General features: G+C 30.6%; 1 protein-coding gene across 1 annotated transcript in view; it reads right to left on the reverse strand.

The window, feature by feature from the left end:
- Positions 1–14,156, reverse strand: part of LOC113509808 (trace amine-associated receptor 8b) — a 72,953-nt gene extending 58,797 nt beyond the window's left edge. Inside the window, exons 1-2 of the mRNA XM_031910917.2 lie at positions 14,096–14,156; positions 13,923–13,968 (exon numbers count right to left, since the gene is read on the reverse strand). The gene's annotated coding sequence lies outside the window, so the exon portion shown is untranslated. The remainder of the gene's footprint in view (positions 1–13,922; positions 13,969–14,095) is intronic.
- Positions 14,157–20,242: the final 6,086 nt, after the last annotated feature.

Below are 20,242 nucleotides of genomic sequence, written 5' to 3' on the forward strand. Positions count from 1 at the left end.
TTTGTCAAATGTTCCTGTTATAGTGAACATTTACATTAGATATGCGCACATTTTGTTGACCTTATTATTACAATTCAAGAGCCCCCTACGTCTGAATTGTAAATAAGAAAATCTACTAGCGTTACTTGAACAATAATAAAATTATTTATAACTACTGACCTAGCAATTCATTGCTCCTGCACAAATAATCCCAACGTCTGTGACTTTGGGATTATTTTGAGGAGTAATGATAATCTTCAAAGGGTGTTAGATCAAGCTTGCAAAATGAAGGCAAGTTAAATGCTCTATACATCACAATGCCTAATATTTTTAAGCATAATTATAATAGTTTTAAACGATTTATTATATCTATCAATCTAAGCAGAGAGACTTCATCATCGTATCAGCCGTTACTGCTGAACATAGGCCTCCCCTATAAGGGGAGATTTGCCAGTAGTGACCACATTTGGCTAGCGGATTTGCAGCCGTAGTTAGGCTTCGATGATGTTTTAAGAGAGACGCAGCTGCTCATATCTCGATCACTTAGTTCCCTTAGTCACTTCTTACAACACCCACGGGTAAAGAAGGGGTGGCCCATTCTATATCGGGATCACATGGCTGATTCCGTTACAGTTATTATTATATTTTAATCAAATTAAATTTTATTACTATTTTTTAAGTCAATGCTATTTCAGTAAGTCAGTAATTCCCAAAGGATTTGTTCGCACGAAAGCTCATCTATAAGAGTTTGATACATGACTAAAATGAACTTTTTAAATATGCACGACGGTAAGTGATCCATTTAGGATTACAGTATTTATTTTAATGAATGAAAATAGAATGCTACTAGTTATTACTAGTTAATTTTTTCTTGTCAAAAAGAGCGGGATCTTTTTACTAATAACATCCTGCTATCGGATGTCTGCGTATAAAAATGTTTAGTAGTTTAGTGTAGTTTTTTTTTCATCATCGGTCATATCACCTGATAGGGAGGAGAGGTTTTAAGTACTGAGGTTCGTCCTTATTGCTTGTTAACAGTAGTGTTATCTATGATGTATTATATAGGATGTATAACCTATTAGGTCGATTTCGATGAAGTCTTTCCTGGAAACCATCGTGCTTAATATCATTTTCATACATTATCACTCATTAGTGCCCCGCCAGTGTGCATTGATAGCGCAGATGGAAACAATATTCCATTTTCATCTTTTTTAAAAAATCGTGATACTCATGCGATGTCACTGCATTTACGAGTATCTTATTTGACAAAAAATTATTCAATTATTTGCTCACATTTACGATTTTTCCTATCTAACTAGTCAAATAAATATTTTTTTATTTTATTATAGATTTTTTCTACTACTAGTAATGATGCATTTTAATATTATCAATACTTAGACTATAATATATATATATATATATATATATATATATATATATATATATTGAAATCAACTGGCAAGTTCTCAGCTTTATTTAAGGAAACAAGGTGCTTAATAACAGAGCTCACAAGATATTTTTAGTAACATATACAGTACCTGAATGTTTAGAACTGTTAATCCATGTAACATACCAGCTCTTTACATCTATAATGCGGTACAAAGCCAAAGGCCATTAGTTTTGTCCCTAACCCTAAACAGTTGGTCGCATATTATGCGAGTGAATACGCAACCGGTCCATTAAGGAAGGACAAACTACTAATGGCCTCAATCCAGGGTAAGGGGCCAAAATCACGAAGCAGACCCATTTTATAGGCCTTTTGCTTATACATATTTAAAGCCACTATCGTTGTCTGGCTACTTTTACGATCAGCTTACAAATACTGAATTACTTTAGAAATAACTAGGTATTGCCCGCGGTATTTTCCGCTATTTTTTTCTATTAGTTATTTAGGAAACCCTTTCCTTAGTGAACTTCTATAACCCCTACTATGAACTGTAATAATTTTCAAAATATGCAGTACACTAATAGACAATGTGTCTATCTTAAAGAAACATATTCTGTCTTACTTTCGCTAGAAATCTGTTATATCTTGCTAAATGTCTATATAAAAGAGGTCGAAATTGGTAAAATAATAATGAAGAAAAGATATTACGTAACTTTTAAAACGCAATTTTTTTAATGATTAAATATATGTAATAAAAACCTATTTTATATTTTATATATTTCATTACTATTATTATGAAAAATAAAAGTGACAAAAATTTTATTTCTTTATATAACTATTGAGAGGACTTAACATACATACCTTTTTGATTTGAAATCTACTATTTCAAAAAATATGTATTTCAGATAGTAATACTTTGAGTAATCACACAGAAGATTAGATAATGTAAATGACCCTAAACATGGCAATCCAAATGACAGAGATTTTTACGATCTACTTTACTACATTATACAAAGGAGGGGTCAAGCTGTATCTCATAGTGATATAACATTATATCTAACGGTTATTTTCTCATAGAAAGATAGCAAATAGGAGAAAAAATAAATAAAAAGATATTTTCATAAATTTATAATATTAGTTTTTAAATTTAAAAAATGTGGCTATTTTTATAAGCTAAATTATTTAAATCCGTTAACTGAATACTAAAACACCAGCTGACATTGATGCTTTTATCCATTTTGGGTTAGCTGGAAGAGAACTCTGGTGGAGTTAAGTTCGCCTTTGTACATTTGGTTATATCTGTCATATTTTTTATGTATTATAAGTGTATACAATAAAGTATAAAATAAAATTGTAAAATTGTAACGCATATGAATAAAAACACAACAGCGTTGTTCAAGTCATTGCAGATAGTAATTAAAAGAATTCCTTTGAACTTCAAATATAGAACTCTGGTTAATATTCTTCATAATAAAGTTTAAAATGTGAGAGAAAATTATGTCGACCTTTAAAATGAAATAGAATCCTAACACGTAAAGTTTAATTCTTAACTAACTTCAATAACGAGTTTAATTGAATCGAAGATTAACGTAACCTAATAATATCAGTGTATCAAATTTTTTGCGACGTATTAATACGTCGCCAATTCTAAACCAATTTTCAGATTTCTTTTTGGCTGATGCAAAATCTGCTAATAGATATACGTTTTTAAGTTCTAAATTCAAATATTTTTAATCTAGTGAAGACACGACACTTCGTCGTTTTTGATATGTTGCTACTCAATTATTTTTGTGAAGTATAGTAAAATATATCTGTGGAATAATTAATGGTTTAATAGCTAGTATTATTAACTATAACATTTGACTAGTAATTAGATTTAAGATTTTGATTTGTCAAATGTACATAAATAAAGGGTTTATGTATAAGAGTTGTATTAACATCTTCGACCCTAATCGTCTTAGAAATGTACGATATCCTTTAACAGAAAGCAAATGGAGGGATTCATTCCCTTTATTAATACAATACGTCAGGAGCAAGTAAACTTGTTACCTTAATTAAAAGCAGGTAAGACAGTATACAGCATGAGGGTGCTCAGGTATATTTGCAGAACAATTTCATAGCAAGAGGCAATGTAATGCAGCCCTTTCCCTGATTATGTGGGTGCTTGTGTTAATTTATTATTTTATGTTAAGATTATGTAAATCTGTGACTTAATAAAATAAGTTTACATATACATTTTGTATTCTTAAGACATTTAGTTAATACTAATGGGTACGATTGTAATTTTTTTATTTCAAATCATCGTCATTGTCATCATCTCAGACATTAACTGCCCACTTTAATATCATTTCATGGAGGTCGTTCAAATATGTATTTAATTTTTTGTATATTTATGACGTGCGTTTTCTGAAGTACAAACTTTTCAAGATTTAGTATTTTTTTATTGTGAACAAAGCCTTAATTTTAATTAAGGCTTTGTTCACGTGACTCGAATATATTGATAGGTTGGGGTTAAATCAGCATTCTGACCGTCTTCATTTTATGTCACATTTTGTGACTCAAAACGCAGCTAACAAACTCTCTTCTTTTTTATTTATAATATTGGATATCGTACATTTAGTAATTAATTCTGAATAAGGTTCTTGAGTGGTGACTACGTACGGGTAAACGCAGTGTAGGACGACCCCCCACTAGAAGGAGTGACGACCTGAAATGCGTTGTAGGAAGTCAGTGGATGCAGGTGGCTCAGAACTAGTTTTTATGGCGGTCTATGGAAAGGCTTATGTCCAGCAGTGGACGAATAATGGCTGGAATGATGATGATGATGAAGGTTTTTCCATATTCACGAAACTAATATTTTTTTTATGTAATTTCTACTAGACTCAAGAAACTATATGGAAAATAGACAAAATACATATATATAAAATAAGAATATTGTAATTATTTATGTTAGCTTTACATTACGTTTTAAATTCCAAACAAGTTGGGCATCCTCGAATTTATAACGTGAGTAAAGCTGACATAAATAAACACAATAAAGTATGAATAACGATAGTTATTATACAACAAAAGTTAGAATAGATTCAATACCTATAGGCAAAGTGATTAAGTACTTAAAATAAAGTGTAAAAAATATGATAAAATATTAATTCTCGGCTCATTTAAATCATCGTAAAATCATGCAAATTCCGCCATAATTCAAGCTGAGATTACTGAATGGCAGCGGTTATTAAGCCACTAATTACCATATTAATGAACGTAGCATCCAATATTCACTTAAGAGATTATGGTACGATTAAAATTTTAGGTTTTAAAGTTTAACTAATATTTTAAAACTATAAGTTTTTTTTAGTCTACTTACAATGGCAAACAAACTGTAGGCCCACCTGATAGAAAATGGTAACCGTCGTCTATAGACATGAACAGTACCATGGATATAACAGAGTATACTGTTTCGCCCATGATACCCATGCGTTACCATTCCTGAGGACTCAAGCGTTATTCCTCCGTACCCAGTAAATTCACGTCATATCCCACCCTTCAAACCGAAACACAGCCATGCAAACACAACTGCTTCACGGTTGAAACACGAATGGGACAGAGGTACCCAAGCAATCGACTAATAATAAGAGAACTAATTACTAAATATACTATTTTGTTGCATAAAAATAAGGTCTACACAAAATTCTTGCGATTAATTCCATAGATATCACGTAAGACAAAAAAGATACATACAAAAAAGAATATTTTCACAATTGATTGAAAGTATATAAAATATTTTATCAAAGTTATAATAAAAGATATATTATCATCGTTATAACGTCAACCTACTAACTTTGACTATTCTGTAAGTAAAAATACATTCAAAATTTATTTTTTCAAGAATTTATACCTATCAATTGGCTAAAGCATTCATAAATTTAATTTGTAAACGTCGTGAAAAGAGGAAAATTAACATTCAATAACAAAGTTACTTTCGACATTAGCGTTTTGGCAACAGTATATTTTATATAATATTTTTACCTTATATTTTTAAAGGGAAAAATTCAGCATTCCCTTACTAGAGCTACTATTAAATAAATGTATCATTCTTTGGTTATTTTGCTATAGAATATCTGGCTTCTCTTACATTCCCTGTTGCCTCAGAGTATAAATATTTGCCTAACTATATAAAAGTCATTGAGTTTATTCGAGCAACCATTAAAACATGTTAGAATTATTTTTTATTACTTCACGTATTTGTGCCTTTTAAGGCCTGTAGTTTTAAATGTAAAGGGTTACCTTTATATTTACAACTACAAGCCTTAGACGATGTTAGTGTGTATACTTTAGCATGGTACCAATAAGGGATGATAGGTGAGGATAAAGTCAGGTAAGTTGGCCCATCGTGACGAATTCATTATGAATTAACCACGATGGTTTCTAGGAGGGCCCACGTGAAAATTAACCTAACATAGTATATTACTGCAGTAAGACCACTAGTACTCATTTAAAATTATCATAGTTTTGAATTTAAGTGCAATTCAAAATCACTTTAATTTGATTGCAGCATTAAAAATGTAATTAAATACCGTAGGATAGGGTTCGCCGTTAAGGTACTAGGTAGGTACTATCCTTAACCTATGAATAAGAAGAAATCAAACGGCAAATGAAATATCTTCTTAACATGAATTCCAGGTCTTTTCAATTCAATCATATAATTGTTAGAGGATAAACTTTTCGCAAGTTTGTAATCGAGTGATTACCTGTTGGACATTTTGTATTCTCGTAGCAACTGAATAGCTAAATCGAATAGATTGATTTAGCTGTAATGTCTAAATCTACGTCTAAAAGGTAGTCTTGTAATCTAATTGGCCTGGACATTTACGTATTTCGATAGAAAAATATAAATATGCCTATAGGTTTTCTAATACCCATGTATACAAGCTCTGTTGAATTTAAAACTTAATATCGTTGTATTTGTGTGTTCTGATCCAGTGTTATTTATTATTTTTATTATTATCTATTTATTTATATTTAATGTAATATACTTATATTTATAGTAATACTTTTTTCCCAAGAGACTAGCATAGAGTTTTTAAGAAGGATGTAAAAAGGTTATCTTACAGTTCAATAGGCACGTGACTGCGTTGGCGGCGTCCGTTCCATTTTAGGTAATCAAATGGGAATTCATTAAATATCTTTTTTAATTTCTATATAAAATTATATATATTTTTATAATGTTATTTTTAAGCTATTATACAAATAAGATTTTCTTTATAAATATTGGTTATATAAATATATAAGTTGGATGATTACAAGTAGATTTATTGTAACAATGATATGTAACATCATGTCATTGTAAGGGGTTAATAACTCAGTCACAAACTGATTAAAGATAACTTATTTAAATTTTAATTGAATTTTTAATGAAAATAGAAATATTGTAAATTAAAAAGAGAACAAAATTAGATAAAAAATAAATAATAAAAAAATAATACAATAGCTTTAGTTCTAATCAAATTAGCGTGGTAACTTTACTGCTTTCAATTAAAATGTGAAACCTTTAAAAAAGGTTCAGGAACAGCCAAAATATCGTATACGCACAAAAATGTTCTTCTTTGAAGTCGATTGAAAACAAGTTCAATCAAAATACACCCTCGAACTTCAAAAGATTAACGATAAGTACTTTAACGGTTCCACGATACGTCTCTAGAGAAAAAAATTAACAAAGTTTGCGTTGGTCTATTGGTATTTACTTGGTGAAGATAGAATGGAGGACAAAACAAGTTTCTCTTTGAAGTAAACGAGCAGAATCGCAATTTATCCAGTTGTTAATAATTTCTGCAATAGTTCTTCAGTGTAGGAACATTGTTCCGCGATCCCTCACGACTCGCGACTGCCTGTTTACGCATCCTCAACCGTGATTTGTTGCCAGCCATTTTATTTGTCTTCCGTTTTTATTTTTTCCGTCTCGCTCCACTCGTACTGTGCCTAAATTACATAGCTTTTGGTACGCAATGTAGGAATACAGAGTTTTAATTGAGAAGCGTATTTATTGTTTTAATATAGGATGTTTATATTAATGTTTAGAATGTTTTATTACTGTATACTTTGTTGACATTTCGTTACAATGTACATAATGAAATTAAATTTCGAAATAAATGTATTATATTTGTAATATACTTACAAAAAATTATGCTAAATCTGATACACTTTATTTAACAAGAGTATTTAAAAATAATTAAATATGCTTTGTTAGTCTGCTAGGGTACTATTTGAGATTGGTGTTGTAGCATTAAAACACATTACTGGATTTGCGGCTTCTATCCCTACACAGTACAAACATTTATATTATGAGAGGAAAAAGGATTGTTAGTAACGGTAATTAGCAACTCTATTACTAGCCATATCACCTATCAGGTCGACCTCCTCATGGTTCCCATCGTGATTGATTCATTAGTGAATTTGTCGCAATGAGCTAACTGATCTGCTTCATCTTCACTTATCATCTCTGACTGGTGCCCCGCCAGTGTATACTGATAACACAGGCAGGGTTACCATTTCATTATCAACTATTAAAAAAAATGTACAGACAGATAGATACATATAGACAGTTCATTTGAGCGCACACACGTACATTAAGAACTAAATTTATACAATCAAATAAATGAGTTATACATTTATAAAAATAAAAGATAAAATAAAACACATAAAATATATTTTCGCCATGTCGCAGTGACACAAATAGGCCACAGCTGAGTGATGGTTTTGCTTAAAAGCAAAGCACTAATTTTTAACTACAGCCTGTAGTTACACGAAAGCGAGCAATGAACCCAGTGTCCCTTTATAATTAGATTAATTATAGATACATACATATATAAGTACTGTATAAATAATATATTTGTTTAATGAACTAAACATATAAGTAAAGCATCTCAATAATTATGTATTTTTATTACTTCTTTTAATACATAAAAAAGTATAAGTACACAGGTATCTAGCAGACGTCTAATATCCATAGTACAAGCCTTGTTTAGTTAGGGTTACGTAGATAACAATGTATTATTTATTTATATTACGTAAGACATTGATAAATACCACTTGGATTTACATAAAGTAAAATAAAATACATCGGAAAGCAATATCCCTAGCAGAAAACAATTCACAACTTGTTCACAACAGCCAGCCATAGGCTTTCATCAGTATTCATGAAAGATACGATGAAATAAAATAAATCATACAATGAAAAAGTAAATTTATTTGTAGGCGACTTTCGGCTGCAATAAAATCAGATTTAGACGAGAGTCAACCGTTCGCCTCAAAGACTGTTTCTCTTGTTATATATTTTAGGAGAGAAAATCACTTTAAGCGAACCTTTCAAGAAGAGTGCCAAGAGCAAAAGAATATTTAAATCAATTATATAAGAAGTGTAACACAGTATAGAGGTGTCGTTAGTTTTGGAGTTAATTAATTAATTTCATATAAAAAAAGTTTAAAAATAATTTCATAAATTTAATAAAATAAGGTAATAATAATAGGCCTATAATCAGCAGTAAGAATAGAAGAGGCAAAATGCTGGGACATCTTATACGACATGACGATTTTTTTAAGAGCATAGAATAGGAAAGATAGAGGGCAAAAGAGGAAGAGGAAGACCGAGGAATAACTACATGGAATAGATAAAAGAAACACTGGGTGTCATGTCGTTTAGGGAGATAAAGGATATGGCCTGGGATAGAGCTGGCTGGAGGAAGATGCATGAATTAGTTGCACCGACAAGAGGAAACTCTTAAATGAAAAGTAGAAGAATCAGCAGTGGATAGTTAAAGGTCGATATGATGATGATGGCAATAATTTTTATTTTATTTTATTATTTTACTAAAATAAAACGTAAGTTAGTAAAATATAAAATGAATATAAGTTTAGAAAATATAAATTCATTTAAATTAATAAATATAAAAAAAATACTTTTTTTAATAAAAAATACGCATAAGACAATTGTAACCTAATACTATATTATCCGGACTTAACTTTAAAGACATGGCCCAGTTCATTAGTTTGAAAATTGTCATTATCAAAAACTGGGGGGAGAGGAGATTGGTAGTAAGGGGAATTAAAAATCCCATTGCTAGCAATATACCCTATCAGATCGACCTCCACGTAATCCCCCTTAGAAACCATCGTGTTGAATACTAGGTGCATTCATCACGATGGGACAACTGCCTTTTCATTCTCACCTCGCCTCGGTGCCCTGCCAGTGTATACCGTTAGCGCAGGCGGGGTAACTATTCCATTATTATCCATTAAACAAAATATCAAAAACTTGTATTTTAAATTCCGAATACCTATCTCAACCAAACGTCAGCATTACTACTGTAATCTGTTTCAATACAACGTAATGTAAATATTGAATCAAGTTCTATTGAAATTATTACAGGAACATTCTCAAAATTTTTTATGCTCAAGGCTATGCTCCGAGTTTTACTGCAATATATAATCCGGTATGTGGAAATCCGCAGAACTAAAGTGATCGCAATAGTCTGGAGTATCTACAAGCCAAAGTTGCAATAGGCCAGCTATATAGTTTGAGTAATCGATAACCAATGGGTAAGAAAGGTACTGAAGTGGCGACCCCTTGCAAGCAAGCACAGTGTAGGGCGACCGCCCAAAATGGAGTGACGATCTCAAGAGTGTTGCAGGATGTCGTTGGATGAAGGCGGCACAGGATTGTATTTTGTGATACAATATGGTGAAAACCCACTTCAACAGTGGACAATGGATAGGTTGTAATGATAATAATTATGATTTTTTTGGTTCACCCATGACATTATTAAATTAGCAACAAATCGAATGAATTACTCGATTGCTTATTTGTACTCTACTGCAAACAAGCAGATTATCTTATAGTCGGGCCAATTATTAGTTTGTTTATATTTTAATTGATTTCCACTAAAACAGTCTATAAAATCAAAATGAAAGCTGTAAATATTATAAGTAGAAATGTTTGTTCCACAACCTATTATTAATGATATATCAGGATTCGGTATTATAACTTAGTTATGTGAATATACTTTATAATGAGTTAAATTTTAAAAGATATTTTAACATCAACTGAGTCAGTCTAAATTAAGGACTGAAAAAGGCTCCAATAAATATAAGGGGAAAGCTTACTCTGCACTTAGAAAGGCCATTACGGCGTTAAAGTCCTTTTATTATTAGGTATATGTCATTAGGAATTGTCTAGACTCTACATTACGGAGAGTCTGGTAGGTATATATACTAGTTCCATATGATACATGTAATGTAGGTAAATTCAGGAAAACGTACTAAAGAGGACAATTTGAAATAGAGTACACGAAGGCATTTTATTGGTGTATCATACATAAAATCAAACAGTAATACAGTATCGATATATTCGTGGAGTACTTTATTGATAGCAGAAGACTAAACCCAGTCAAATAAAAGGGAAAACAATTTGAAACAATTTACTTCGGATCTACTTCTTGATTACAAATAACAAAAATATAAGTAACTTTCAATTTACAATAAGTACTGTGTAATACTTATTTATTTTAGTGAATTATATTTCCCTTCCTTTCCTTTCACAGAGTACGAAAGTAAATATTTATATTTTATTATTAAAAATTTCATATATTTATATTAATTATAATCAGATAGCATAATTAAAATTGCTGTGTGATTCCGACATAGAATAGGCCACCCCTTTCTTTCCCGTAGGTGTCGTAAGTGGCGACTAAGGAGGGCGCGGAATGGGCAGTAACGTCCATCTTAAAACATTTCTAAAGCCTAATTGTGATTACTAATCCACCTGATAAGTGTTGCAACTACTGGCAAATATAAGCCCCCCCAATGAGGAGGCTTCTATTCAGCTGTGGACAGTCAAAGGCTGATATGATGATGATGATTAAAATGAGCGACAGGATAAATATAAATAAAAAAGATCAGTTTGAATTATTTAGTGTATCATTGTTTCTGCCCACTCAGACAAGAAGTTAGTACTTACATACCTATATACACATACATTCATACATAAATGTCTCTCACGTCTGTCTCCCGTTAGGGTAAACAGAAACAATGGACCGCCAAAAATACACATTATGTAGGTATATACATTTTACTACTACCCGTGAATTTTGAAACTTAAAAAAATATTTATTTAACAATTTGTTCTTCCGTTTATATGTTGAATAATTTCTTTTTTATGTAAATTTTTCAGAGTCCTCAAACATGTTTTGGGTAAAATTTGATATGATTATTCTAATCCTATGATAATGAGGATAAGTATGCACAACAAAAGAAGAAAATTTTATTAAAAATTACGAGCGTATTGTACGAATATTTATGATAATTACTTCACTATAAATAATTGGTTTTGAATTTATTTACTTTCAAACTTTCGTATTTAGTATACATTATTGATACTAATTAGGATTCATCAAACCATATTGTTTTAAGTTCAATTATAGGCTCATTAAAAATATATATATCTACATACATTATTGCACTATGCATTGATAACTGACATTAAATGTATGTTTCTTTAATAAAATGCGTAAAAGTAAAAAAATAAATTTATCTGTATACCAGACAGGATTAGGATTAAGGGTAGTATTAATATAATTTAGCCGTTAGTTTCGTTTTTTATTTAAGATAGACTAACCTTGAATAAAGAAGTTTAAGCCTCAAACATGAAACGGAAATTATCCAACAGAATTTGGTCTCATTATTCCAAATTTGTTCCAATAATACGTTATTTAATAATTAATTTAGTTAATTGAAAAAAGAGGTAAAGAAGACGCCAAAGAAACCTTTTAGGATCGGTAATGCGCGCTTAATGTTCCTGGTATTATAGGCGTTCAGAGGCTACAGTAACCACTTACCATCAAGCGAGCCGTGTGCTTGTTTACTACTTAAATGATATAAAAAAATATTGATGTTCTATATCTAGAAGGTCACCCTCTGTTATTAAGAGTTTTAGGCTGCTATACACGAAGTAAGCTGATATTATTTACTGAATAATGGTTTTATTCTCCGAAACACGAAAGCAAGTGAATTATTTTTAAATTATCGAAACATGAATTTGAAAATTCAGGATCTACATGTCATAATCAAGAGTTATCCGACTGAACTGTCACCACTTAAAGCCGTTCTAAATGTGGTAAATAAACACTCTCTAGAACGGTTAAAACATCTCGCGTGTCAAAATGAGACCCAAATTGATATCGCGAACGGGTAATATTATATCGTTATGAACTGTATAATACTTAATCTTAATGTTGATGATGTAAGCATCAAGCATTAAAGTACACCTATAAGTTTCCAGTTTTATGATAACAATGCCAAGGATGGTACATAAGACGTCCTTATATGGACGCTATAATGTATCTCTACTTGAAATTGCATATATTCCTCATTTTCCATTATGAAGATTCTCCTTGGTAGTCGAATAAAATCTTGTAGCTTCATGACTCTCATAAAGGTCCAAAACGTGTTTTATAATACAATCTGTTAAGTAAACAGAATAAAAGCACTTCCATTTGACTCAAGTTACATAAAACCGCATCAAAGGTAATGGAGAAAGTTCAGTAAAATCGAAAAAGGTATATTTATTTTGGCAATTGAGTTCAATATTTGACAGAAGGTATCTTGAAACCAAGAAAATAATGAAGTTAAAGTTCGATAAATTATTAAAAATAATTATAAATATGATAATTATACAGAAAATCTAATTTAAGATATTATTTCAACAATCTTATAGGTACTGCATAATACAGCGATAATAAAATTGCGGTTAAAATTAAAAAAAAAATCATAACAATTTTTTGAGTTTTAAATAGTTGAATTGAGTTTTGTTTATTAATTAAATTATATATATTAAAAATTCCTATTTTTATAAATTGTTATTTTAAAAGAAAAAAATTAATTTATAATATATAGTGATATATGTTACCTGTATATGTAAGTAAAGTTTTTTTTACCATTTCCGTTGTATCATCATTTCGAATATTTTTTTAAGATCTTTACTATCTACCCGAAAATAATTAATTAGAGTACATGTCCTGTCCAATAACTGACAAGCCGACAAGCCGAAAAATTGTTCATTTTTTATGAAAGAAAAATTACGCAATAGAACATTCCCGTATCTCTGTATTGTATTCGAAAATATAAAATAACCGTGATGAATTTCTTATTAATTATCTTTTCTTAACTTGAAATTTATTTTACTTATCGTCAGAATATTATGATTACTTAAAATTTTAACATTAAATGAGGCTCTACACGTACTTCATTAAGATTATACTTCCTTCATTAGCTTAGGTAAATTTTAATTGTTATTTTATTTTTTTATTTGTTGTGGTATAATTTTTACATCCTGAACTTTGTTGCCATATTGTGCACAACTAAGTAATACAATATCCTTGAAAATTTTTTACATAAAACTATAAGTAAAATTTTATATCTTAGAATACTCTTATAATTTTTAACTTTTTTTAGAACTTGATTGCATGTCAATAAATATTTATATGTTTTTGTAATCCAGAATATCACTTACCATACACACTGGCCAACAATGGTAACGTAAACTGCTGTCACCAGCACTACAAAAACACAAGAATCTTGATCATTAAAATGTCTTCACGAAAAAAATCACAATTTTAAAAAAAGAACTTAAAGACGTCTAAAGAAGCTGAATTCTAAATTAAAATATTTGACTTATACTCGTACGGAGTAAGTGGTGAGTGCGCAGGGGATGTGGCGCACACGTCCTACCCCTACAAATCTTGAGCGATGACTGAAGCTGAAATATTTGGTGGTCCCCGAGGGTAGCAATCCGCCAGCGTGAAGATAAGTCCGGTAGTGCTTGCGCTAAGCAGATTACGAGCTTGTTTCGGATATCTCTATCCTCACTGTCGTACTTAACCGCTTATTGACGCGTTTGTAAGGTAAGAACCGCAGAAAGTTCCAAGAAGAATTTTGGCTTTATATGTACCTACCAAAAACTACTTTGTAATCCTTTACGGTCAAGGTTACATGATTTACACGATTTCTAAAGAAAAGACGGTATCTAATTTTTTCAACTGACTTCAAAAGGAGGTCTTCAATTCATTGTATTTTTTACGTTTGCTACTCACAACTTAGTCAATTGTAAATTGATTTCAAAAATTGTTTTTTTTTTAATATGAAAAGATATACGAGTACTTATAGACTAGTCTCATAAAAAGTTTACCTAAATCGGTTTATTAGTTTGGTTTTTAAATTAAAACACCAGATTTTTTAAGTCAGTTTTTTTTATGAAAGAATTTTTATTCAAGTATTACTACTGATTACCATTATTGTCAGTCGTTCGTAACCCACTTTTAAACCTAAAACTCCTCCAGACAACTATAGAAAACAGTTCAGAGCCGCTTGCATTCATTGACTCATATTTATCTGAAATTGTAATTTATTTGTATAAATTCTGGTATAGTTATGTACACCAGAATTTTTGGTCTAACATATAGCTAATGGTTTGATTTCAATAAATAGTATATCAGAATAGATTATTCATCAGAATTTTATACAAGTACAGTTTGCTCCAAATAAAAGGAATGGCGATATACAAATGATACACGGATGAAAGACTGTTTTTTTTTTCTTTCACAAGTAATAAATATAACAATACATTTGTATAAGCACGGTGCAGTATAGTTTAACTACATTTATACATATATAACATTTTAAATATTTTAATCTAGAATATGAAATCGTGACTACACATAGATTTTTCTTACAATAAGTAGATTTTTTTCTCTACTACTATAAATAGGAACTTCATTTGACACAAAATAAAAAAAAAAAACTAACACAGGAATAAACCCTATTTGATTATAGAGGAAAAAAATTACTAGTAATAGAGTCTAACAGTTCCATTTCTAGTAATATACCCTGTCAGGTCAACCTCCACGCGGTTCCCCATAGAAAACGTAGTTGATTCTTGTGGAATTCGTCACGATAGGCTAATTGACCTGCTTTCATCCTCATTGGTACCCGGTCAACATATACTGATAGTACAGGCAGAGTTACCATTATATTTTCAATCATTAAAAAAAGAAACCCAATTGATTGCAAAAAGTTTTAAGTAATATTGTTGTAAAATTAATTTGCCGAATTGAGAATATTGTTATACTCATAGTTGCTGTTTGAAAATTAAATGTATTTTTTGTTACTGTACAAGTCTAGTAACAAAATTAATTGTTTTTCAATGTTAAATCATTAAGATATGAGTATATGATTAAACAATAGCGTAACTTCTTACGCCACAATAAAATATCATGCTCTTTTGAGGGCAAAACAATAAACTGAGTTGTGACCATTTTATGTTACTTGGGCACACGCATGAAAGAAAAAATTTTTACTTATTTTACATATTTTCCTTTTTTTTTGTATATGCATTCTTTTATCGGTTTTTATTGTGTATGTTTGTTGTTATTTGTGTGCTATAAGTAATGCAAATAAATTATATATCTATCTACGCATTGATGTTGGATCAATTAATATACAATTTCTAGATAGTGTATCAACATAAAGCATATACTACCACAGTTACACTTCGCATATGTCGAAACCGCATATAGTTTAGTACAATAGTGTATACGTGATACAAGAATACACAGAACGCAATACAGAAAAAATGTCCAAAATTTAGTGTTTTGGCTTCTGTTGTCCATATTATTAAAAGTCCTTATATTACATTTTTTTTTAAATATCTCATAAATACTGGCATCTATTTCATAAAATACCATTATCTCTATTTGGATATATAGATATATAAATATATAGATAAAATATATATGTAATAATGAAAAGAGAACTTGACTTCTTTTCGTACGAGGTTATCGAGCTGTATAGGTTCTTTTCAACACAATAGCCTCTATGGAAATGTACTCTTTGTAATGTAAAGATCAGGGATGAACTGAAGACATTAATAATAGATATCTTGTACAAAATTTTAGTAACGTATTAGTGAATTCTATTTTATTGTTATTTTTAGTAAATATATTATAATAAAATAATTCATATAGTACATTGTAAAGATTTTCTTCACAGAAACTAGTTGAAATTGTATTGTGCCGTAAGGTACCCTTCTTTTTTTACTTAATGTTAGTAATCAATAAGGATGTACCAACGATTAAGAAATATTATGTAAATATCTTTTATATGAGTAAAATACCAGTTTTCCTACTTTCTTTAGTTATTATAACAACTTTATTATAGTAACTAATAGCTAAGTTACGTTATTGTAATAAAAGTCGCTATTTTTAGTTGCTAAAAATAGCTATATTCCGCGCCTTCACTCGCGTGAGTTAGTACATAAGGTATCATATGTACTAAATTAAAATATAACTAAGCCATGTATAAAATTTCATTCAAAGTCGTTTAGTAGTTTTTGTATGAAAGAGTAACGTACATCCATCGTTTCAAATTTAAAATTTTTCGCATTTTTATGTAGTAATATAATAAAATTATAACTGGACAATATCTGTATATGGAAGATATTTAAAAAATTAATACGAGGAGTCTTAATAAAAACAATAGATGCCAAAACAATAATTTATAGAAAATTTGTCTGTCTGTATTCTGATTTCTATTCTGTATCTGTAGAGCTGGTATATTATTTATCTTGATTTTTAAAATCATCATTATCGTCAAAGGCTGATAGCCTTTAACTGCCCACTGCTGAACATAAGCCTTCCCCTTGGGGGGTTTTGCTAGTAGTTGCCATGCTTGCAGGCGGATTGGCAACTGCAACGGCTTTAGAGATATTTTAAGTGGGACGTTGCTGCCCATCCCTAGCCCTCCCTTAGTCAACACATATGACACGCACGGGAAAGGAAAGGATGGCCTATTCCATGCTGGGATTACAAGGTCAAATATATTGACAGATTCTTAAAATATTGTACATATTTTATCTTGATATGTTATTTCAAAGTAGTCAATTTCAATGATTTTCTTACTCATCAAGTCCACGCGTACAAGGTAGCGGACAAAAAGCGAGTATTAAATAGGAATAAAGAAAATGAAAAAAGTGAAAGTGTCAAATGAAATAATATACTAATTTTTTTACGTCTACAATAATTAAATGAGGATTATAAAATACGAAGTCGCAGATTGATAACAAGACACAATGACTGCAACTTGGAATGGCAAACAATACGGCATCATAACATTCAAGAAAAGAGCATATTCCTTTTTAAAAAGCCGCCAGCAGATCTGCGATGCCTCTTGCGTCGCGGGTGATTATTATGGGCGGCGGTGGTCACTTATAATTAAGTGAGCCGCATGCTCGTTAATATAAAAAAAAATCTAATCAAATAGCCAGTAATATGAACTTAGCAAGATAACACCTAATTCAGTAAAATAAACATGAATATAAATATATATTGGGACATCCGTATCCTAAAATTTCACTATATAGGTGTATTCTATCCTTTAAATCGAAACAAAACTCAAGCACAGATAACTTTTAACAGAAATATAGGTGTAACAGAGGTATGCAGATGACTTTCAAATAAAGCCAGTAGAGATAAACGCTTAAAACTTATAATATCCCCAATTTAACGTTTAACGGCTTTGATAATATTGTTGTTCTACTTAACAATAAAATATACGTTACTACCGCAGCTGTTTCTATTTACGTTTTGAATACAAAATAGCGACTTTTATTCGACAAATCACTTAAATGTATTAAATTTTCTAAGGTTATTATAGAGATTTCATACAAAAGTTCGAAGTTTGAAACGTGGAGTTTCCATGAATAATGGGTAAAGTTGACAGAGTTTAAAATTGAACTGTCCATATTTGGGGTGAATATTAATTTTACGGACTTTAGTTGCCATTCATAATAAGTAACGCGCACTAATTAATTATTATATATATCGTGTAGCTTCTTAATAACAGGATTAGTGTCCTTTTTTGATAAATTTTACTCACAAAGGCAAATATTGCAATTTAAGATTTTTATCTATAAAAATAGCAGTATTAATTCTATTAATATAATAAACCTGAACGTTCACATTAACCTACATTCATCGACGTTTGTTACTTTTTCACGCAAAAATTTCTAATGCGTTTTAAAAAAAATGATACACAGGTAGCGATTCGCGCAGGTAAAGCTACAGCTTACAACTAATTACATATATTTTTATTATAAAACTAATTAATTAATGGCAACAAACAAATAGACAACCTGCTTGAATGCTCTGAGCATTAAGAGAACGACAAAACATGCGAAAACTTTATGCCTCTATATCGTACTATTTCGTTGTCTTATGCCACCATTCAAACCGGAACAGTGTCATGCAAGCAAGAGTGGGGTAAACGATAATGTACACCCTTTGTAGTCTTTCTCAGATATATGAACATTTAAACATCATTTAAAAACTTTATTAGTTGATAAAACAGCAACTTCAGTTATAGCAAAATTAATTTATATAATACAATACTTTGATAAAGGTCATGATGTCCTACTACTGGGCAAAGGTATCCGCTATCTCCTTTTGAAACTTCCTGTTCAGGATCACTTCAAACCAATCCCTTTTAAATGCATCTAGTTCGTCACGCCATCGCTTCTTGAGCCTGCCTAGGTGACACTGTTCATTTTTAGGCACCCATTGAGTGGAGAACTTTGCTCATCCATCGGGGCCCATACGGCTAATATGATCCGCCCAGTCCTACTTAACTTCGGCCAACTTTTGACCTACATCTTTAACGCCAATTTGGAAGCGAATATTGGATACATGATCTGTCTTCTTTGCCCCCAAAACTATTTGTATCATTACTCTCTGGCAACCTTGTATCTGCACTTCTGCAACTCATTGAATGATCAGGTTTGGGCACGTAAGTCAAGATAGGCAAAACACACGCGTAAATGGGTTTGCGGTTTAGTGCCATTTGAAGGTCACTAAAGCAATCATCATTAGAGTCTACATGGCCTCAGCTAGTAGCACAGGCGTTTCCGATTCGACGATCGATTTTCCTTTCTTGCTTGTTTTCAAAGGAACTAATTGGCTCAAATAAATATACATATCGATATAATGTATTATTTGCCCCTCTGTTATAACCTCAAGTCTTGTGCTACTTGTCTTTAAATAGATCTTGGACCTATTCATCATCAATCCAACCTTAAGGCTTGCTCTATTTAGTTCTTGGAGCATTTGCTCGAGTTCTTTAGCTATGTAGACAAAAGGACGATGTCGTTCGTAATTTAAAGGATTGTGAGCCTTTTATTGTATATTGAAATGCTTTTTTGCTTCCTATATAATGATAATTCTCAAAATATCTCTTCGAAGATATTTTTGAGTATTGTAGAAGAGAGAGAGAGTCACCTTATTTAAATCCTTTTAGAATTTGAAATATAGGGCCAACGAAGTTAAGTTTTATATTTACTGTGCTATTAGAATAGACAGTTTTAACAAGGTATATTATATATAAAAAAAACTAACTTAAAAGCGATATGTTATCAGTAGCAATAGTAGAAAATAGAATTTTATAAAGTAGTTAAAAACGGGCAAAAATATTGTGTAAACTATATATCTACACAGAAAAAAATATAGACGAATTGAGAACACTGTCCTTTTCGAAATCTCTTAAATTATAATACTGGAGCAACATAGACGTCGCATCGATTACACAAAGAGTTATCATAATCAGTTCAAGAGTTGCAAGAAAAATATTTTATTTATAAGTACATAACTGGAAATCACGGCATATCAATATAACTTTTTCATAACTCGGGCAAAAATTAACATAATTTTAAATGAAGGGAAAATTGCAGGTGCATAAACGAGTGGAGAAATGAAGCGTAATTATTTTCTCATTTTAAACGAAATAGTC

This window comes from Galleria mellonella, unplaced genomic scaffold (assembly GCF_026898425.1).
Source record: "Galleria mellonella isolate WM207_F2 unplaced genomic scaffold, CSIRO_AGI_GalMel_v1 utg57, whole genome shotgun sequence".
Lineage (NCBI taxonomy): Eukaryota > Metazoa > Arthropoda > Insecta > Lepidoptera > Pyralidae > Galleria > Galleria mellonella.